At 43.2% G+C, this 22,861-nt stretch overlaps 1 protein-coding gene across 4 annotated transcripts in view; it reads left to right on the forward strand.

Annotated features, from left to right (window-relative positions):
- The window catches only part of FER (FER tyrosine kinase), a 475,599-nt gene that overhangs the window by 17,766 nt on the left and 434,972 nt on the right, over window positions 1–22,861 (forward strand). The window contains exon 1 of one of the 4 annotated variants that reach the window (XM_069592656.1): window positions 2,869–3,029. The exons of 2 other annotated variants lie outside the window; for them this stretch is intronic. The gene's annotated coding sequence lies outside the window, so the exon portion shown is untranslated. Of the gene's footprint in view, window positions 1–2,868; window positions 3,030–22,861 lie in introns of those variants that run through there. One more of the 4 variants, XM_069592659.1, reaches the window with a different exon arrangement.

A 22,861-nucleotide genomic window follows, 5' to 3' on the forward strand; every position in this document is an offset into this window, starting at 1 on the left:
ATGTGGGGTGCTGACTGTATGTGTGGCGTGCTGACTGTGTGTGTAGGGTGCTGACTGTATGTGTGGGATGCTGACTGTATGTGGGGTGCTGACTGTACGTGGGGTGCTGACTGTGTGTGGGGTGCTGACTGTATGTGTAGGGTGCTGACTGTGTGTGTAGGGTGCTGACTGTATGTGTGGGACGCTGTGTGTGTAGGGTGCTGAATGTGTGTATAGGGTGCTGACTGTGTGTGGGATGCTGACTGTATGTGGGGTGCTGACTGTATGTGTGGCGTGCTGACTGTGTGTGTAGGGTGCTGACTGTATATGTGGGATGCTGACTGTATGTGGGGTGCTGACTGTATGTGGGGTGCTGACTGTGTGTGTGGGGTGCTGACTGTATGTGTGGGGTGCTGACTGTGTGTGTAGGGTGCTGACTGTATGTGTGGCATGCTGACTATGTGTGTGGGATACTGACTGTGTGTAGGGTGCTGACTATAGTGTGTGGGATGCTGACTATAGTGTGTAGGGTGCTGACTGTATGTGGGGTACTGACTATGTGTGGGGTGCTGACTGTATGTGTGGGGTGCTGACTGTATGTGCGGGGTGCTAACTGTATGTGTGGGATGCTGATTGTATGTGTAGGGTGCTGAATGTATGTGTGGGGTGCTGACTGTGTGTAGGGTGCTGACTGTATGTGTGGGATGCTGACTGTGTGGGATGCTGACTGTATATGTAGGGTGCTGACTGTAGTGTGTAGGGTGCTGACTGTGTGTAGGGTGCTGCCTGTGTGTGTAGGGTGCTGCCTGTGTGTGTGGGATGATGACTGTATGTGTGGGATGCTGACGTGTGTGTAGGGTGCTGACTGTGTATGGTGCTGACTGTATGGTGCTGACTGTATGTGTGGGGTGCTGACTGTATGTGTGGGATGATGACTGTATGTGTGGGATGCTGATTGTATGTGTAGGGTGCTGAATGTATGTGTGGGGTGCTGACTGTGTGTAGGGTGCTGACTGTATGTGTGGGGTGCTGACTGTATGTGTGGGATGATGACTGTATGTGTGGGACGCTGACTGTGTGTAAGGTGCTGACTGTGTGTGTAGGGTGCTGACTGTGTGTGTAGGGTGCTGACTGTGTGTGGGATGATGACTGTATGTGTGGGATGCTGACTGTATGTGTAGGGGGCTGACTGTATGTGTGGGATGCTGACTGTGTGTAGGGTGCTGACTGTATGTGTAGGGTGCTGACTGTAGTGTGTAGGGTGCTGACTGTGTGTAGGGTGCTGACTGTGTGTGTGGGATGATGACTGTATGTGTGGGACGCTGACTGTGTGTAACATATGCTGACTGTGTGTGTAGGGTGCTGACTGTGTGTGTAGGGTGCTGACTGTGTGTGTAGGGTGCTGACTATGTGTGGGATGATGACTGTATGTGTGGGATGCTGACTATGTGTGGGATGATGACTGTATGTGTGGGATGCTGACTGTATGTGTAGGGGGCTGACTGTATGTGTGGGATGCTGATTGTATGTGTAGGGTGCTGACTGTATGTGTGGGATGCTGATTGTATGTGTGGGATGCTGACTATAGTGTGTACGGTGCCGATTGTATGTGTAGGGTGCCGACTGTATGTGTGGGATGCTGTCTGTGTGTGTAGGGTACTGACTGTATGTGTGAGATGCTGATGATAATCTCTGTCCTTAATTATGTTGCAGTTTAGTGGAAGAAGAGGAATTATAATACTTTCATTGTATGTAGATATCTAACCCATCGAGCGTTGAGAACCTTGCCACATCTCAGAGTGAAATGCTTATCTAGGGGCAAAGAAGGAACACTTTTGGAAGCGGTTAAAGGGCTTAGGTGAGAGGGAGACTTGGAAGATATTCCTGATGTACTGTGTTTGGTTAGTTTCCTGACCAGCAAGGAAAGAGTAATGTTATTCACCGGTTGAAGTATATATGTTGGTCGATCAGTTGTGTCTGACTCTTTGCCACCTCGTGGACTGTAGCTTTCCAGGCCCCTCTGTCCATGGGATTCTCCAGGCAAGGATTCTGGAGTGGGTTGCCATTCCCTTCTCCAGGGGATCTCCCCGACCCAGGGATTGAACCCGGGCCTCCTCTACTGAGGCAGATGCTTTACCGTCTGAGCCAAGGTTGGAGGTGTTTATTGGTAACATCCGTATGCTTTGCGTGATTCACGTGAAGGTGAAGGGAGCAGGGGAGATGACAGGATCGAGAATAGGCAAACGAAGAAGAGAAGCTTGAGAGAGAAGAGTTGATTATAAACCAAGAAGTCAAGGTTAGAAATAGGGGCATGAGACAAAAGGTGAGAAGCTGTGATGGGGGTGTAAACCTCAGATTTCAAAGAGAGTCAGTGGCCAAGGAACACCTTAGAGATTCTCCTAGCTTCAAGGGCTGAGAGAACAGCCGGTGCTGGCACCTTGCTTCGGCATACTGAGTCATGTTAGACAGGGAAAGTAGGTGTCTGCCAGGAGCATCCTTCCCAAACCTTCTCAGCCTTTGACTAAGTTTTTCTTACATAGTTATTTATTTCTTAGGCTGTAATATCTTAACATATTACATATAAATATTAAAAAATTTGCTTCTTCTAATACGTTTCAAAGTTGAAATTGGTTTTATGCTGTGAAAATGGAGGAAAAACAAAAATTACCTTTTCAAAACTGAAGATACAGGTTGGGGAGAAGATAAAATGCTTTACTCATGGGGAAAGCTGTGGAAAGAAAGGGAAGAGAGGAAGCAGAGAATGGGCAGGCTAGGTAAGCAGAAGATCCTGGTTCTCAGTGTGGTGAGCCTGGCGGACTGTGGGGCCCCACCGTACTCCGTGTGCCCATTTTTAGCTTTCTGTCCGCGGGGACCAGTTCTGACTAGTTCAGTCTCTTCTTGCAGCTCGTGTTTTCTGCGTAGACCTAGGTCATTCCCTGTGAGACTTCACTGCTTGTTTTCTCAACTGTCTTCCTCTCCCCTAGTGCTTTGTCCTTCAACATGGATCTGCTACTTTAGCTGAGATATGGCCAGCAACGAATAGTAGTAAGGTAGGATTACTTTACTCTCCTTAGTAAATTACTATATATATATATACATACATATACACACACATACACGTGTATATACATATACATATATATATATATATATTTTTTTCTCTCTCTCTAACTGAAACAGTTTTGGCTTGTCTTAATTTCATGGTGTTCTTTATGTTAGATTATTCTTCTGCTTAGGCAAGCTGCGATCATTTTATATTTGTGTTACTAATTTTTTTTGCTTGGCATTTACCCTGAATTCTATTAATATCTGTGATGTAATTACTCTTTTTTTTTTCAGCTAACACAATCAGCAGAAGCCCAATCTGTATCTCTTCCCTGACCTGGGTGCTCACCAATCCCTTATTTTCAACTACATGGCACCAAACTCCATGTATTTTATTTTTCTTCTCAAAGACTTATTTCTCCTTCTGGTTTTTGTATTTCTACTAATGGCATTAGTAGGCCATTATTTTAACATAGCCCTATATTCATTTACTGTTTTATTCATTCATTTAATGTACAGACAATTCATGGGGTTGGAAAGAGTTGGACATGACTGAGCGACTGAACTGAACTGAACTGAACTGAATAGACTTCTATTTAAGGATCAGAGAATTTCTTGATTCTGGAGATATAATGATGGATAAATTGGATATCCTGTCTTATAGCTTATATTCTTGAGGTTATTGGTGGTGGTGGTGGTGGTTTAGTCACTAAGTCATGTCTGACTCTTGTGACCCATTCGCTGTAGCCCGCCAGGCTCCTCTGTCCATGGGATTCTCCAGGCAAGAATACTGGAGTGGGGTGCCATTCCCTTCTCCAGGAGATCTTCCCAACCCAGGGATCAAACCCAGGTCTCCTGCATTGCAGGCAGACTCTTTGCCGCTGAGACACCAGGGAAGCCTGTATTCTATAAATTGGGACAGGCGGAAACATAACCTGGCAAAATAATCATGAATTGCAGTAGGTATTTTTTGAACGGAAGCAAATGACTTGGAGATACGGTCTCAGGAGCCGCTTCCGATAGCAGAGCCACAAAAAGCTCCTCTGAGGAGTTGGTAGTGAAGGGGAAAGCTGTGTGTGAGGAGGAGCTGTGTCCCCGGGGCTGTGTGGGAGGGCGGCGGCGGTGACAGTTTTGGTGGGGGAAGTGTTCTCATTAGGAGTAGAAGGGTGAAATAAGTCAGACACAGAGATGCTGTGTGCGCTCGCTTTTTTATGCGCAATCTTAAAACGCCAAACGCATAGAGAATGGAATTGTAGTTGCCAGAGGCTGAGAAGTGGGGGGAATAGGGAGATGCTGGTCAGAGTACAGACTGCTAGTTATAAGATGAGTAAGTTCTGGGATCTCATGCAGAACAGGGTGACTTTAATTAAAAATGTTGTATGCTTGAAAATTTTCAAGAGAGTAGATTCGAAACATTATGACCCCTGCTACACAAACACAGTTGTAATTATGTGAAGGTATCTCCATGTTAACCCAGCTTGTGACAGTCGTCACAGTATATACGTGCATCTAATTGTCACCTTGTATAAGTTAAACTTACACGTGTTGTACGCCAATAATATTTCAATAAAACTGAGTGGAGAAAAAGAAAGGAATAGCAGGTACAGAAACTTTGAAGGAGGAACGAGCTTGGTGAATTTGAGGGACAGAAAGAACTTCGGTGTGGCTGACATAGTGGGAGAAACCAAGATAGGTGGGAGGGAGTTAGAGAAATAGTCAGAGTTGTGAAGGGTTTGGCATGTCGTTTGATTTCTCCTTAAATAATATCATTGTTCTAGTACTCTGAGGAATGGACTGAGTGGGTTGAAGGTAAAAGTTGACAATTTTAGGAGCTAAGGTGAGAGAGAGTGGTGCCCTGATAAGATGCTGGCAACAAGAGGGAGATGGATGAATTTGGGATTCCTTTTTTAAAAAAACCTATGGGTATTTTTGGTGTGGAAAGAGAAAACACACTCAAGGATGAATTTGGGGTTTTGAGCAACTGTGTGGATGCTAGCATCAGGTGCAGAATCTTTTTAGTTTATTATCTTTCCTGTTACCTCAAGGATTGGTTGTTTTTCTGAAAGGGAAACTAAGTATAATGCTACAAATAGCATTAGTGCTGGAAATAAAAGCATCTGACAAACTTGTTACATGTTCTAGTTAATACTTTGTTTTGCTTTATTTGTGGCTCAAACTGACAGTTTTTAATTCAGTAGAAATTGAATAGATATTAAAGTAGATCTTTCCAGTTTTGTGCTACTTATTTTTATAAGTCAATTAGTCACATCTTTTTTTTTTTTTGCTGAAGAAGTTTTACAATATTTTCAAAAGAGAGGCGTAAATATTTATTGTTCTGTGTTCTGTGTGCCAGGCATTTGGCTAGCTGTTTTAAATGTTTTTTTTGACAGTCCTGTGTCTTCATATCTGGTTATCTTTTGAATTTTAGACCTGAGAGGAAGTCGTGGAGTAGTGGGGTTTTTAGCCGGAAGGTTACCTTGGAGGTAAGGTAAGGTTAGCTTGGCTGAGGCCTCCAGCGGGTCCGCGAGCTGCCCGGGGTCACAGCGCTGGGTTGCCGTTTGCTGGTACTGGTGCTGCCCTTACCTGGCGCGTCTGTCCAGCCGGCAGCCCCGCGCGCTCTGCCACCCCTTCCAGATTTCGTCCTGAAAGTGCTCAGTGCTGCGGAGAAGTGCCCGTGCTGGCGGTGAGCAGCCGCACTGCCGTCCGTCTGTGTCTGCTCACCGCCAGCACGCTGCCGCATGTTCTCTCTCTACGCATTTATCTATTTAAAAGCCTTTTGAAAATATATTAAATACCTATCTTACATTATATTACAGGATATAAAACTAAGCATGTGTTTCCTAAGAATATGGGTAATTTTTTGCATGATTATCATGTCAGTATTTATTTAAGAAAATAACATTAGCTTAAGAATATGTTTAATGTAATGTTTCATATACATATATCCCTAGTTGTCCCTGAACATTTTTTTTTTTTGAGTTTTTTGAATTCAAGATTCAGTTGGGTTTCATGCATTGCATTTGAGTCTTATCTCTCTGTTCTCTTAATCTTGGACAGTCCCCACCTTTTTTGTTTTCCATGATTTATCTGTATTTTCTTTTACAATATGTAGTTTATGTATATTTAATATCTTTCTTGAGACTTCCCTGGTTTCATGGAACATTATTCATTCAAAGGTTATTTGCAATTTACTTTTTCCTTCCAATTCTCTAAGGTTGCTGGAGATAAAATTGTTTATTCTGAGTTTTTATTTTTTTAATCATTCCAGCTTTAAATATACATTTGCTGAGGTTTTTACATTTGGTTGCATAAGTGAAAGATAAAAAAAAGAGCTAGGAGGTTTATGCTGTATTCAACCCACTGGTGCCATGTGTGTGTGCTAAGTAGCTTCAGTCGTGTCTGACTCATCGTGGCCCCATTGACTGTAGCTCGCAGGCTTCTTTGTCAGTATGATTTCCCAGACAAGAATACTGGAGTGGGTTGCCATGCCCTCCTCCAGGGGATCTTCTGGACCCAGGGATCGAACCTGTGCCTCTTACAGCTCCTGCATTGGCAGGTGGGCACCAGCTGGCAGTTAGAGCTCGCTTACAGCACCAGAAATCTGCCGGAGCTGCTCCCCCACCCACCGTGGCCCACTCCCAGCTCCCCGCCAGCTGGCTTCATTAGGAATGTGTGTGTGATCGCTGTGGACATTATAAGGCTGTAGCAGCCTCCGTTTTCATCTTTAAAACATGCAGTTTCAAGCGGGAGGTAGGCTGAAATGCTGGTGATAACATAAGCAAGTGCGTGGAGGCCGGCAGAGCCACGCGCGAGAAGAGGCCTCGGTACCTGCCCCCTCTGGTGCTTGCTAGCAGTCGCTGCTGTCTTCCTCCCTTCCTTGCTGGCTTTGGAGTTCACAGATTTGGTTGGTTTTCTTTAAGCATTCCACGGCATTAAGGAACAAGTGGCGATTTGTGGGGAGAAGGGAGGAGGTAAGATTTCAGCCGTATTTTCCAGGTGGGGAGAGTGGCAGTGAGGAAAGCGCTGCTCTGAGCATGCTGGGGCGGCCTCTGAAGGCTTTTCCTTCCTTTGGCTTCAGCCGGGCCTCTGCTGTGCGTCTGTGTTTTTACTGCACTTGGTACAGGGATTCCTTAGAGCAGTCACTGTTGGATGTCAGAGCTCTTCCTTTCTTATCATAAACTTCCTGAGGCTGCGGCCAGAACTTTTCTGATCTCTGTGCTCAGGACCTCACTCAGCGTCTGGCGTATTGTAGATTTTTTAGAAGTACTTATTGGATGAATAAATGAATGGATGAAAGTCTTATATTGAGACCCAGAGCAAAAAGACAGATTCCTTCCCTAGGCAACCACGGTAACGGTTCGACCTGCAGTTTAGACCAATTTATCACTGAGGTGCTGAAATTAGAGCTAGAATTGGTTCAGATAAAACCTGAAAAAAGTAAGGGACCAGAGAAGGGTGAGACTTTCCGTTCAAGAGTCTGGGATATGGAACAGGGATGACATTGTTCATTGGAAACCGGAAACGTTCTGGGAGAGAAATTATTTATTTCTCCCTACATTTTAACTCTCTTTGAAGGGAAAAAAAAATTGGCCTTAATTTGAAAATTGAACTCTTTTATAATAATTGATCATATAGGAAGAGTTAAAAGTCAAGAGGTACCTAGATAACTAGTCAAGGCTATGGTTTTTCCAGTAGTCATGTATGGATGTGAGAGTTGGACTGTAAAGAAAGCTGAGTGCCAAAGAATTGAGGCTTTTGAACTGTGGTTGGAGAAGACTCTTGAGAGTCCCTTGGACTGCAAGGAGATCCAACCAGTCCATCCTAAAGGAGGTCAGTCCTGAATATTCATTGGAAGGATTCATGTTGAAGCTGAAACTCTAATACTTTGGCCATCTGATGTGAAGAACTGACATTTGAAAAGACCCTGATGCTGGGAAAGATTGAGGGCAGGAGGAGAAGGGGATGGCAGAGGATGAGATGGTTGGATGGCATCACCAAATCAATGGACATGAGTTTGAGTGAACTCCTGCAGTTGGTGATGGACAAGGAGGCCTGGTGTGCTGCGGTTCATGGGGTTGCAAAGAGTCGGACACGACTGAGCGACTGAACTGAAAATAACTTACATTTTTAGAAGTTAGGACATACACATTTGTGTGCCGTGTGGCCACACTCGATCCTTTTACCTTTTGTTCCCGCTTTCCTTCAGGTTGGCCGTGGTCCACACACACGGTCTCCACTTTCCCACCTGCTGTCTTTGCTTGTGTTCAGACTTGTGTTTAGAAAGGAGCCCTCTCCCATCACCTGCTCCTCCATGTTCTGTCTTGAGTAGCACTTTCTCTCATGATTTCTTAGCAATGACTGCTTTTTAATGTCTCTCCAAAGCCTTACATGTTAAATACTTTATCTCTTCTAATCTTCATAACAGCCCTGCAACCTCAGTATTACTGTCCCTATTTTAAAGATAACATCTTTTAGGAGGTTAATTGAAATGCACAGTTACTCAGCTGTGACGCGTTAGGTTAGGATTTCAGCCCAGGAGTGTTTCCCAAGCCGCCTCCTACGGACACCTTTGCAGAGAGACGTGCGTGTACATGTGCTCCTGTCGTGACTATTCCTCAAGGCTTGCCAGGGATTGTCTTTTTTTTAATCAACAGTAGTTTTTCCAGCTTTAATGAGATACAGTTGATATGCAGCATTGGATGAGGTTAAGGTGCGCAGCATGACACACACATGATTGTGAAGTGGTGGTTTCTTCTTAGTAAAGGTTTTCGAGTGCTCTGCTCAGCTGTACTCTTTCCTTTCTCTTGTCTTTGTAGCACTTTGTACCTCAGGCTTTCGTATTCTGTGAAGGCTTCGCTGATGCTCTCTGGGTCTATCCCCACTGAGCTTATACCCGATCTGTGTTTGTGAACCGGTTTAATCCTGTGGCGTGTTGTTTGTTTCCCTGTTTGTTACCCTTAGTAGGTGGTGAGCTTCTTGAGACAAGGGGTATAATTTTATGCATTTTGATATTCCCGGCACTGAGGAATATGCTGGCAGATAGGTCCAGCTCTTTTTCAACCCCTTGGACTATAGCCCTCCAGCCTCCTCTGTCCATGGGATTTCCCAGGCAAGAATACTGGCGTGGGTTTCCATTTCCTTCTCCAGGGGATCTTCCCAGCCCAGGGATTGAACCTGCGTCCTGCCTGGCGGGTGGATTCTTTACCACAGAGCCAGGCTTCCTTACATTTGTTCTTAATACATCGTACCTTGTTTCAAGGCAGTAATCCAGGATTTTATTTATCTTTGCATCCCTAACAGTATCACTCCATGATTACTCAGTAAATACCTGTTGGTTTATCTTAAAATACACAAAAAAATCTGTTAATCCTGCTCTGCCCAAATAATTTTAAATATCAGTATTGCAAATACATTATTAAAATGAAAAAAAAAAGTAGTTAATTTCAAAGCGAACATGTTGTTCATTTGTTTATAACCTCACACAGAATTTATTCAGTTCAGTTCAGTTGGTCAGTCGTGTCCGACTCTTTGCGACCCCATGAATTGCAGCACGCCAGGCCTCCCTGTCCATCACCAACTACCGGAGTTCACCCAAACTCACGTCCATCGAGTCAGTGATGCCATCCAGCCATCTTATCCTCTGTCGTCCCCTTCTCCTGCCCCCAATCCCTCTCAGCATCAGAGTTTTTTCCAATGAGTCAACTCTTCGCAGGAGGTGGCCAAAGTATTGGAGTTTCAGCTTTAGCATCATTCCTTCCAAAGAACACCCAGGACTGATCGCCTTTAGAATGGACTGGTTGGATCTCCTTGCAGTCCAAGGGACTTTCAAGAGTCTTCTCCAACACCACAGTTCAAAAGCACCAGTTCTTCAGTGCTCAGCTTTCTTCACAGTCCAACTTTCACATCCATACATGACCACTGGAAAAACCATAGCCTTGACTAGATGGACCTTTGTTGGCAAAGTAATGTCTCTGCTCTTGAATATGGTATCTAGGTTGGTCATAACTTTTCTTCCAAGGAGTAAGCGTCTTTTAATTTTATGGCTGCAGTCACCATCTGCAGTGATTTTGGAGCCCAAAAAATAAAGTCTGACACTGTTTCCACTGTTTACCCATCTATTTCCCATGAAGTGATGGGACCAGATACCATGATCTTAGTTTTCCAAATGTTGAGCTTTAAGCCAACTTTTTCACTCTCCTCTTTCACTTTCATCAAGAGGCTTTTTAGCTCCTCTTCACTTTCTGCCATAAGGGTGGTGTCATCTGCGTACCTGAGTTTATTGATATTTCTCCCGGCAATCTTGATTCCAGCTTGTGCTTCCTCCAGCCCAGCGTTTCTTATGATATACTCTGCATGTAAGTTAAATAAGCAGAGTGACAATATACAGCCTTGACGTACTCCTTTTCCTATTTGGAACCAGTCTGTTGTTCCGTGTCCAGTTCTAACTGTTGCTTCCTGACCTGCATATTGGTTTCTCAAGAGGCAGGTCAGGTGGTCTAGTGTTCCCATCTCTTGAAGAATTTTCCACAGTTTATTGTGATCCACATAGTCAAAGGCTTTGGCATAGTCAATAAAGCAGAAATTTATTCAGTGTTCTCTCTTAGTGAAACATTGTTGTCTATTAACGCTGTTGCAGCAGGCGGTCTGCTAATCTAGTGCAGTTTCAGTTGGATGCACTGATGTATACACACTGCCGTGTGTAACATAGCTAGCTGGTGGGAAGCTGCTGCTCTGTGGTGCCCTAAGGGCTGCCCTAGCAGGAGGAGGCTCAGGAGGGAGGGGCTATATATATAGCCCATTCACCTTGTACAGCAGAAACTAACAACTTGTAAAGCAGTTATACTGCAATTAAAAAAACCCAGAAACAATTAGACAGGTTTAAAAGCCAGCAAGAAGAAAGCTCCTTTTATTTTGAATTAATCTAAAGCGACACTTTGAAATAAGGAAAGTGTAGGAGGAGTTTTAGGATCCATATCTGAAAGGCGGTCAAGGTCAGTATGTATTAACTGGTGATGAGTGACGTTGTCTTTGTAGTTAAACTCTGGTGACCCTTCATTTCTGCCTGCTTAACTGCTTCTGAAAAGCACCCCGTTTTGTAGTCATGTGAGGTCAGTTTGTTGGTTGGTAACTGTGGTTATTACTTGCACACTCAGTGGCTTTTTGTGGCCTTTTTTTCTGCCTTACTGCAAGCAGCTTAAAATTCTGCTCAGATAGTCACGGTTTCTTGACTTCTGTCAGTACTGAAGCATATAAAAGGTAAGAAACACTGTTAAGTAATTATTTTTGATCTTTGGTTAATGGTTTTATAGTCTTTATCAATGAGCAAACATATTCTGATAAAGTAACTTGAACCATAAACTGATTTGATAGGTTTTATTAATTAAGGATTATAGATTCAAACTCTTTTAAATTTATTCTAGCTTGTGAACATCTGTCTTGGGGGCAGAATGAAAGGCTTCCTGATTCTTTACACAGCTTTTACTCACTTATCTTTTGATTTTTCTAAATAAGCATATCTTCCATGGTATATTTGATTTTTTTTTTCAGTGTTAAGAAAGGAAATATTTAAGGAAATATTCTTGACTACAATATACCATCTGTGTTAAAATAAATTCCCCTTACTTGAAAGGAATTATTAAATACAGATTAAAGTTTCCTTATGCTATATAAAAACGTTTTCATCTGTGTATTTGGAGGATGTAAAAAAAATTGGCAGCTGTGAAGCCAAAAGTTGAAAATCAGGAGGCATTTTAGAACAGTACTTACACACATCCTTATAAAATATGCCATTGGAATTCCATTGTCCTCCCAAAGAAACTAGGTATCTGTTTCATAGTTTGCTGTTTAATGATGTCAGTTTTCGTCTAAGCAGTATGTATTTATAGATGTATTTTATACAGAATGAAATTCTAATTTTTGAAAATATGGCAACTTTTAATGGTTCTTTTAAAGTCTTTAATCACTATTTATGGTGAATTGAAAATTTGAGATAACTTACTCAATCCTAAATACCAAACTGAATACCATTAAATAAGAAAGATTTAAATAAGTCTAAAAGTCAGTTGTGAAGAGTTGACTCATTGGAAAAGACCCTGATGCTGGGAGGGTTTGGGGGCAGGAGGAAAAGGGGACGACCGAGGATGAGATGGTTGGATGACATCACTGTCTCAATGAACGTGAGTTTGAGTGAAATCTGGGAGTTGGTGATGGACAGGGAGGCCTGGCGTGCTGCGATTCATGGGGTCGCAAAGAGCTGGACACAACTGAGCGACTGAACTGAACTGAAAAATCAGTCGTTTTTTAGGATTTTTATTAGTTTTACCTTTTAAGAAGATGGTATTTTAAAATGAACATCTTTGCTAATAACATGCATGTCCTTTTGTATATTACTCTATTTCTGCCTGACTTGTAGTTGGTGGTGGTTTAGTTGCTAAGTCGTGTCCGACTCTGGTGACACCCTGCCTGTAGCCCACCAGGCTCCTCTTTCCATGGGATTCTCCAGGCATGAATACTGCAGTGGGTTGCCATTTCCTTTTTCATGGGATCTTCCCAACCCAGGTATCAAACCTGAGTTTTCTGCCTTGAAGGTAGATTCTTTCATGACTGTACTACCAGGGAAGCCCTGATTTGTGCTTAGTATCCACTAAATTATAGGAATTTTTGTTTTAAAGTGTCATTTATAAATCTTTTTAAAAAATGAATTTGCTCTTGCAATAATGTGATAAATTGAATGCCTATTGCGTATGGGTAGTAATATTAGCCCCTGTGATAGATGAAAATCTGTAATATTCTTATTTTCATGTAGATCATAGTATGATGGGAGAGATACACCTGAACAAACAATTATACTATGAGAAGTGTTATATTAATCACATGTACATACATGATCCCTGAGAGCTGAGAAAAAGGAACCCCTAAGTTGTCTTGGGTAGTGATGGTTGTATGGATGGTCAGAGAAGGTTTCACAGAGACAATGGCTTTACAGTTTAGTTGTTGGTGATTCTCCAGGGGGCCAAGGGACAGAAACACTTGGACTGAAGGAACAGCGTCTCCAAAGGCAGAGAGGTGTGATGGTGAGACATTCAGGGCCGTAGGTAGGAAGCTGTGGTGCTGTTTTTGAGGTGGAAGGCGATCGGAGGCCATCTTAGATTACCAGACAAAGGGGTTTGACTTCTAACCTATAGATCAGGGTGTAAATGTAATACTCAGTATTGCAAGTAATGATGGAATTAATATCCAGAATCACTGAATATCCTGAAGAATTAAGAGGGCTAAGTGCGGATTGTAGGGCACGCGGAGATGCGAGTATAAGGCAGGGGAGACTCATCCGGTGCGTCCATGTCCCAGGCTTTTATTGTGCACTATGCAAGGCAGTGGCCCCCACTCCAGGGCTCTCGTCTGGAAAATCCCGTGGACGGAGGAGCCTGGGCGGCTGCAGTCCATGGGGCCACACAGAGTCGGACACGACTGAGCGACTTCACTTTCACTTTTTACTTTCCTGCATTGGAGAAGGAAATGGCAGCCTACTCCAGTGTTCTTGCCTGGAGAATCCCAGGGACGGGGGAGCCCAGTGGGCTGCCATCTATGGGGTCTCACAGAGTCAGACACGACTGAAGCGACTTAGCAGCAGCAGCAGCAGCATGCAAGGCATGGTTTCAAGCACTGAAGTGCTTATGGGGGAAGAGAGCAGAGTAATTCCTTGCCCAATCGGAACTTAGATTACAAAGAAGTCTGTGTTATACCCCCACCTGCCCTCTGTCTGTCTTTGTAATTCTTGTCTGCAACATGACTGTATAATTTCCTCTTATTTTTCTTTTTTCGACTTCTTTGTGGTTGACGTAGGCATCTCTGCCCTATGACTTGTGGAAGAAAGTACCTAAGTTTGTGACATGCTTTTATTTTCCTTCCTCCAACTAATAGTTTGAGGTCCGGGCATTACTTTTTTAAATGTACTTTATTTATGAAATTTCTTTGGAGGTAATTGTAGATTAATATGCAATCATAAGAAATAATAATCCCTTTACATTTGGTCCCATTTCCCCTTTTAGTAAAATTTAGTAAAACTATGACAACCAGCATATTAACATTGACATGGCCCACTGCCCTTATTCATATATTTCTCCAGTTTTCATTGTACTCCTTTGCTGTGTGTATATTAAGCTCTGTAGCATTTTATTACGGGTCTAGATTGACGTATCCGCCACTACCACCAAGATACTGAACAGTTCCAACACTGCTTCTGGTATCCTTGGTATTCTGCTGTAACCACGCTTACTCTAAACCCTAAACCCTGGCAACCCCTAATCTGTCGTTTTCGCAAGATTTTTCACTTCAAGAATATTATATAAATGGAATCATAGAGTGTAACTGTTGGGTGGACTTTTTTGTTCATCAAGATTCCTAGAGATTCATCCAAGTTGCTGTCTGAGTCAAGAGATTGTTGCCCTTTAATGTGGGTTTTAGTCCACGGTATGCATTCACCTGTTGAAGGGTCTCTGTGCTGATTCCAGCTTTTGGCTTTTACAGATAAAGCTGCTGTGAACATTTGGGTACAGGTTTTTGTGTGGATGTGTGTTTTCATTTCTATGCATAAATGTCCAAGAGTGCAATGGCTGGGTCATACGGTGTTGAATTAAAGTTTAATCAGAAACTGGAGTGGCTGTACCATTTCTTGTCTACTGACCAGTAGCAGATCAGTGACCCTGTTTTTTCATATCCATACAGGCATTTGGTCTTGTCGTATTTTATTTTAGCCATTCTGATAGCTATGGAGTGGTATCTCATTGTGGTTTTGACTGCATTTCCCCAACGGCTAGTTTATGTTGAACATCCTCTCGTGTGTTAATTTGCCATTTTTGTATCCTCTTCTGTGAAGTGTCTGTTGTCTTCTCATTTTTTAGTTGGATTGTTGTTTTTAAATGTTAAATTTTGAGAGATGTTATGAATTCTAGGGACTAGTTCTCTGTCAGATACGTGGTTTGTAAAATTTTCTCCCAGTTCTGTGGCTTGTCTTTTTCTCATCTTCACATGTACTTTCACAGGGCAACCTTTTTACTTTTGATGAGCCCAGTTTATCCATTTTTTCCTTTTTTGGATTGTGTGTTTTGTTTGAAGTCTAAGACCTCTGCCTAGGTTGAGATCCTGAAGATTTTGCTTCCGGTTTCTTTTTTCTAGAAGTTTTGCAGTTTTATGTTCAAGTTTGTGATTCTTTCGAATTGATTTCTGTGTATGGTGTTAGGTCAGGGTTCATTTCCCCCCTTTTATTTCGCCTGTGGTTACCTAACTGCTTCAGTGTCATTTATTAAGAAGGCTAGTTGTCTTTTGCCGACTTGCTTCTGGACCTTTGTGAGAAAACAGTGGAGCATGTCTGTGTGGGTCTGTCTGCGGGTTCTCTCCTCTCTGGTCTCAATCTGTCGTCTGCCCTCGACTGACACCACAGTCGTGATTCCTGGCTCGTGAAGAATCGCTTATTTCTCTGAATACTCTTTCAGCCCTTCTTCCTCCTCCTCTTTTGGAACTTAAGATGACACAAATGTGGGGTCATTTTCCTAAGACTTCAGAGTATTGCTTATTTTCTGGCTGTGCGGCATATGCGATCTTTTTCTCCCACCAGAGACTGAACCTTCCCCCCCTGTGGTGGAAGCGGGGAGTCTTAGCCGCTGCCGTGCTAGGGAAGGTCCCCAGGTGTTGGGTCCTTCTCAGTGCCCCACAGGTCCCCAAGGCTTTGTTATTATTATTATTTTCTGTGTGTTTTCTCTTTGTCCGGATTGATTGCATTCTATTCCTGGATTCTTACATGCACTGGACCCTCTGCTGTCTACTCCTGAGCCCATCTAGTGAGGTTTGTTATTCCCGTTATTGCATTCTTAATTTCTATAATGTCCATATATTTAAAAAATTTGTTCTATTTTTTTGCTTAGATTTCCTATTTTTACAGTTGTTTTAAGGGAACTTATAACTGTTGTTTTGCATTTGTTTTAAGAGAACTTGTAACTGATTGTGGAAGAGTTTCTTACGGTGTTTGATATAAAAATCCTCTTCTGATAATTCCAGCATCTGATTCATCTTGATGTTGGTATTAGTTGTTTGTCTTGTTTCAACTGTAATTTTTTTCCTTGGTTCTTGATACGACAGGTGAGTTTCGACTGGAGCCTCAGTGTTTTGTCTGTTGGGTTAGGAGACTCGGGGGCCTATTTCAGTCTTTCGTCTTTACCGGCAGTCCATCCCTGTTTAGGAGAAGCACGCAGTCCTTGGCCCGTTCTCGTGGGCTGTGGCTCTAGCGACAGTTCATTTTCAGGGTCTTCCTGCTGTTATTTCAGTTTGCTTGGTCCGGTGTCACGAGGGCTCCCGCTGGTCCTTGCTGGTGGTGCTTGAGGGAGCCAGAGGACGTTTTTCTTGGGCTGAGCTGCTGGCTGTTGGTTGGTAGGGAAGGGGTGAGACCGGGTTTCCTCCCCGTGCCCCTCGCTGCCCTGCTGCCTCTGGGCAGGAGAGGAGCACCCTAGCCTCGCGGGGAGCAGGGGCTTCCTGGACGGGACCTCCTGCTGCAGCTCAGCCCTCTGGCCAGTTCCGTGCAGCGGCTCCGGAGTTTCTGGGGGCAGGAGAGCCTGGGGCCTGCGGGGTGGAGAGGCCTGCTCTGCCCACCAAGGTGGGCTCTTGGTGTGGCCGGGTCCCCCTCGCTCTTCTTCCTGCTGCATTCCGACTCTCTGGGCTGAAAGGGGGTTCTCGGGCCCCGACGGGAAGGAGACTGCCTCCGCTGGCTGTCCGTTTTCGGGGAGGCTTGCCGCCTGTCTTCTTCGCTGGTGGTGCTGGCTGGCCCCATGTTGCCGGAGGGACCCCCGTGGCATCCCTGGGGAGCTTGCCTTCGCCGACGGCCTTTTGTTCCCAGACTAGCGGGCGGGCAGCCAGGGATGGACCACCTTCTCCTGTCGGGTGAGGGGGCCCAGGATGCCCTGCCTCTGCCTCTGCCGTTCTCCCAGGCCTGGGCCCAAGGACTCTACCTCCCTTCCCCCGACTTTCCAGAGCTCTTCTGTGGCTGTCCCTTTCGCTATTCCCAGCGTTGACAGCTGTGTTTTGTGGGGCGGACCTGGGAAAAACGGCCTCTGCCATGTTACCTGGGTCAGAAGCTAGGTTTTCCTTTTGCGTGCTCAACTCTTTGAGCCCTGAGTCTATTCAACTCTTTGCAGCCTGTGGACTGTAGCCCACTACACTCCTCTGTCCATGGATTAAAAGGTCTTACTTTTGATTTTGGCTTATTTGTCATATGAGCCTGGCGACCCAGGGCTGGGAGGTATTGGCTGGGACTGAGTTTGGCCTTGCCTGGAGCCCTGAGAGACACTCTCTCTCCTGAGAGTCCACTAACCATCCTGCGCTCCTAGGTTTCATCTCATCCACCAGTTCTCACAGAGCCCTGGAAAACGGCAAGGCAAGGCTGCCCTCCCTGATTTTCTGAGGTCCTGTCTTGGTCCAGAGAAGCTTGCTTCTTTATCTTCTTGATTTTTCCCTTGGTGGGCCTATTTGGTCTCTGCTGCCTCTTTTCATGTTGGGGTATCCAGCGTGGCTTCTCAGGATTGTGTTCCTTCTTCCTCCTCAGGATTTCTTCTAGAAGTTGGGTGGTTCTGCGGCACATTTGCTGCTGCCGAGAGTGCCAGGACTTTCCCTTTTTTCCCTTTGAAACTGTGCAGTGAAACTTGTGGCTTGAAGCTGTGCTCCTTTACCTGCTGATGGTGTGTTTGAATTTTTGCTTTTTTCCTTAACAATTGTTTGTTCTTTTTGTTTGTTATTGGTGGTAGGAGCTTCCGAAGTACTTCTTTTACTGTGATGGCTTTACCTGAAAATTCTAATAATGACTTTCTGCAGTTTTCATATCTCTCTCTGACATTTGACATTGCTAACAGCTTCTTTTTTTAAATCTCAGTGTCTGTAACTGTCAAACCTCTTTTATTCTCCTGCTTACCTAATTTCTGCCCTTTGGCTTTTTTCCTCCAGCTCCTCTGCTGATAGATGCTCATGGGCTTTGTCCTTAACGATCTGCTTTTCTGTCGACATTCGGTCTTAGTTTTATCACTTTTAAGCACTTGACTCTCAGGTTTGTATCTTTTAGCCTTGATGCTTTACCCAAGCATTTATTTCCTGTTGAAATGAAGGTATTTTCTTTAAAGTAGCTCCATATTCTCCTTCTTCCATTTCTACTGATATTATCTTCATTTCTTATAAAACTTTAAACTTGTCCTGTATCATCTGTCTCTTCCTTAAATCCATTTATCAGGTCAAGCCTGGTACCTTTTTACCTCTCACTGACATTGTCAATGATAGATCCTCATTTCTCAAGCTGTATAGCTATAATGACTTATAAATTTTCCTTCTTATGTCTTTTTTTATATTTTTGCTGTCATCAATATATTTTATACCTAGCTTCCATATTAAAATCTATATTTCTCTCTCTTAATTAACTGTAACATACATATAGAAAAGTACACAAATCACAGATGCTCAGCTTTAGGAAATTCTTCAAATCGAACACACTTGAATAACTAGCACCAGCAACTTAACCATTTAATACATCACTTTCATGACTTTGTCATTTTGCCTAACACCAATTGACTAAAGGAGTTTGAGCCTTATTAGTTTCCTTAACTTTAGAATAGCAAGAGATAAATCGGCATGCCACTGTTTGCAACATATAGCTTGATTTTGGAGACATTTCTTTTTTACTTCACCCCTATTCATGTATTTTCTCTATATTGCTTCCTGAAATACATTTCCTTTCTGATCTTTTATAATCTAAATCATGATTATTCAAGTCTTAGCTCATATCTTGCCATTTCTAAGAAACTTTCCTGGGTTATTCCAGCTTTCATTAGTTTTTTCTCTTTCTCATCAAACCTTTTTTGGTTGTGGTTCAGCTCCTCAGTCATGTCCTGCCCTTTGCCACCCCATGGCCGCAGCACACCAGGCTTCCCTGTCCTTCACTGTCTCCCGCATTAAGCTCAAACCCGTGTCCATCGAGTCGGTGATGCCATCCAACCATCTCATCCTCTGTCGTCCCCTTCTCCTCCACCTTCAATTTTTCCCAGCACCAGAGTCTTTTCAAATAAGTCAGCTCTTCACATCAGGTGGCCAAAGTATTGGAGTTTCAGCTTCAGCATCAGTCCTTCCAATGAATATTCAGGGTTAATTTCCTTTAGGATGGATTGGTTGGATCTCCTTGCAGTCCAAGGGACTCTCAAGAGTCTTCTCCAACACCACAGTTCAAAAGCATCAATTCTTTGGCACTCAGCCTTCTTTATGATCCAACTCTCACATCTGTGCATGACTACTGGAAAAAGCATAGCTTTAACTATGTGGAACTTTGTTGGCAAAGTGATGTCTCTGCTTTGTAATGTGCTGTCTAGGTTTGTCATAGTTTTTTATCCAAGGAGCAAGCGTCTTTTAATTTTGTGGCTGGTCACCATCTGCAGTGATTTTGGAGCCCAAAATATAAAGTCTGTCACTGTTTCCATTGTTTCCCCATCTGTTTGCCATGAAGTGATGGGACCAGTTGCCATGATCCTAGTTTTTTGACTGTTGAGTTTTAAGCCAACTTTTTCACTCTCCTCTTTCACCCTTGTCAAGAGACTCTTTAATTCCTCTTCGCTTTCTGCCATTAGGGTAGTGTTATCTGCATATTTAAGGTTATTGATATTTCTCCCGGCAATCTTGATTCCAGCTTGTACTTCATCCAGCCCGGCATTTCTCATGATGTACTCTGTATCTAAGTTAAATAAACAGGGTGACAATATACAGCCTTGATGGATTCCTTTCCCAGTTTGGAACCAATCCATTGTGGTTTGTCCAGTTCTAACTGTTGCTTCTTGACCTGTATATAGGTTTCTCAGGAGGCATGTAAGGTGGTCTGGTATTCCCATCACTTTTAAGAATTTTTCACGGCTTGTTGTGACCTCTGCTGTCGAAGGCTTTAGTGCAGTCAATGAAGCAGAAGATTTTTTGGAATTCCCTTGCCTTTTCTATGATCTGCTGGTTGTTGGCAGTTTGATCTCCGTTTCCCTTGCCTTTTCTAAACCTACCTTGTACATCTGGAAGTTCTTGGTTCTTGTACTGTTGACACCTAGCTTGAAGGATTCTTGCAAAAATTGTTTAATTCATTAATCTTTGCGTATAGTATGTTCTCTTAAAACAAGCTTCAAACGTTCAGAAGGGCAGTTGATGAAAGTCTCCTCTCATTCCTGTGTCCCAGCCGCTGTATGTTCTTCTAGAAATATTTTGTGCACTTACAAGTAAATTTAATTTCTATTTTTCTGCTTTCTTTTTATACAATGTGAAGAAAGCTAGTTCTGTACCTTGCTGTTTTCTAGTACTAGCTCTTGATGATGGCTCCAGACCCACACGCGGATTTTCTCATTTTCTGTGTCAGGGCTGAACGGCACTCCACTGGATGCCTGTGCCACGATCACGCCCACCACATACAGTTGTGAAGACTGAATCCTGAACAAGCTCGCACAGACCAGATTTGAATGGTACTCCCTGGGATTTCTCAGTTACAGTCAAATGTAGTAGCTTTGATTGCAATTTATGTAGTCAATTCCTCTTAATATTTCCAGTTTTTAAAAAAATTCTAAACGCTACTGAATTGAATAGTCTTACATACACTGTTTGACATCTATGGAATAATTATCTGTCGGATACCATTTCCTTTAATTCCTAAACCGCTTATCGTCTCTACTAATTTAATAATTAGACATAATCAGTTAATTATGGAGTTGTTTAAGAAATTTTTTATTTGTCATTCTTCAAGGAATATATTCATATATTTATATTTGCCCTGCCCTAGAATGTTGGAGTAGATAGGCAAGCCCTCAGAGTGGGCTGGAGTGTGTCTCAGCTGCCGGATTCTCTGTTTTTATTCATCTAAGCTCTTCATCTTCCTTTTGAAATTCCTAATAATGAGAGAAAAAATTATTCTCAAAGCTTGGATCACAGCTAGATGCATTTAGAAGCAGAAGTGATATTTATTCTAAGTTACAGAATAAAGTGAACCACAGTCTCAGAAATAGTTTCTTTAAAAAGCAAAATGTTTCACCTTTCTTTGTCTGGAAAAAAAATGTTTCTTATTCTTCCATTGAAAACGTGGTATGAGATAGAGTATATCTTCACTGAGACTTAGTTGAGCTATACGTAAAATAATGGAAAAATTTTCTTTTTTATAAAAAAATTTTTTTGATACAGTTTGTCAAAGTACATTTTTAGGCTACTGCCTACAAAGTGAAAAGACTAGAATTATCCTGTGCTGTGCTTAGTCGCTCAGTCGTGTCCCACTCTGTGTGACCCCATGGACTGTAGCCTGCCAGGCTCCTCTGTCCATGAGATTCTCCAGGCAAGAATGCTGGGGTGGGTTGCCATGCCCTCCTCCAGGGGATCTTCCAAACCCAGGGATCGAACCCATGTCTCCCACATTGCAAACGGATTCTTTACTGTCTGAGCCACCAGGGAAGCCCATGAATACTGAATTGGGTAGCCTATCCCTTCTCTAGGAGATCTTCCCACCCCAGGAATCGAACTGGGGTCTCCTGCATTGCAGGCAGATTTCTTGCCAACTGAGCTGCCAGGGAATCCCCTGGAATTCTCCTACTTGATCTTAAAGTGGAAAAGTCAGTTACTTGTGTTGACTTATTTATGTTAAGGTCCATTTAGTGTCCTGGTTGCTACTTTGGAAACCTTGATGAAGTATATTTTCCCACCATCTTTCCCTCCTACCCCTCACTTGTTTGAGAATAAAACTGAACAGTTTTCAGTTGGGAAAAGATTGAAATTTGCTTCCTATTTGGAAAACTCATAGTTTTATCATTTTAAATGTGTATCACTGAGGTTAGAGAGATAAATCTCATTTTTCTGATTAGCCTAGAGGATTTCAGCTCAATTAAATTGACTTCTGATATGAGCCAGCTATATAAAATTAAAGCTATATAAATTAAAGATGTGTTTTGTTTCTTTCTTGTAGCTGACCCTGAAACATTGACTGCCTGAAATTCTAGGAGGCTGGAGGGGAAAATAAATTTTATAATAGTTCTTGGGATTTATATCAAACAAGCAGGAATAGATTTGGGGTAATTTTCTGATAATTGACCTTTGGGCTTAGTCAGTCAGTCGTGTCTGACTCCTTGTGACGCCATGGACTGTAACCTGTCAGGCCGCTTTGTCCATAGGGATTCTCCAGGCAGGAATACTGGAGTGGGTTGCCATGCCCTCCTCCAGGGGATCTTCCCAACCCAGAGATTGAACCCAGGCTGCAGGCGGATTCTTTACCGTGTGGATACCAGGGAAGCCCAAGAATACTGGAGTGGGTAGCCTATCTCTTCTCCCGGGGATCTTCCTGACCCGGGAATTGAACCGGGGTCTCCTGCATTGCAGGCGAATTCTTTACCAGCTGAGCCACCAGGGAAGCCCATTAACTACTCTACGTTTCCTAATTAGTGGCCATGTTAACCGAGACACAGAGTCCTCGGTGGCGACTGCTTCTGTGGAACAGCGTCCTTAAGGAGTGTCCTTAAGCCATCAGGGAAGCCCACTGACCTTTAGATGATTACAAGTTATGCTCTAGTGATTTTGTAAACAACTGAGATACAACTCACATGCTGAATAATGCACCCATTTAAATTGTACAATTTAGTGGCTTTTATTGTTCACAAAGTTGTGCAACCATTGCCACAATCAATTTTGGAGCACTCTCCTTACCACAAAAGGAAATCCATTACCCATTAGCAGTCGCCCTTCATTTCTTCCCACATTTGCCAGCTTTGCTGCTGCTAAGTCGCTTCAGTTGTGTCCAAGACTCTGTGTGACC

The sequence above is a fragment of the Ovis canadensis genome, chromosome 5 (genome assembly GCF_042477335.2).
Source record: "Ovis canadensis isolate MfBH-ARS-UI-01 breed Bighorn chromosome 5, ARS-UI_OviCan_v2, whole genome shotgun sequence".
Taxonomy (NCBI): Eukaryota; Metazoa; Chordata; class Mammalia; order Artiodactyla; family Bovidae; genus Ovis; species Ovis canadensis.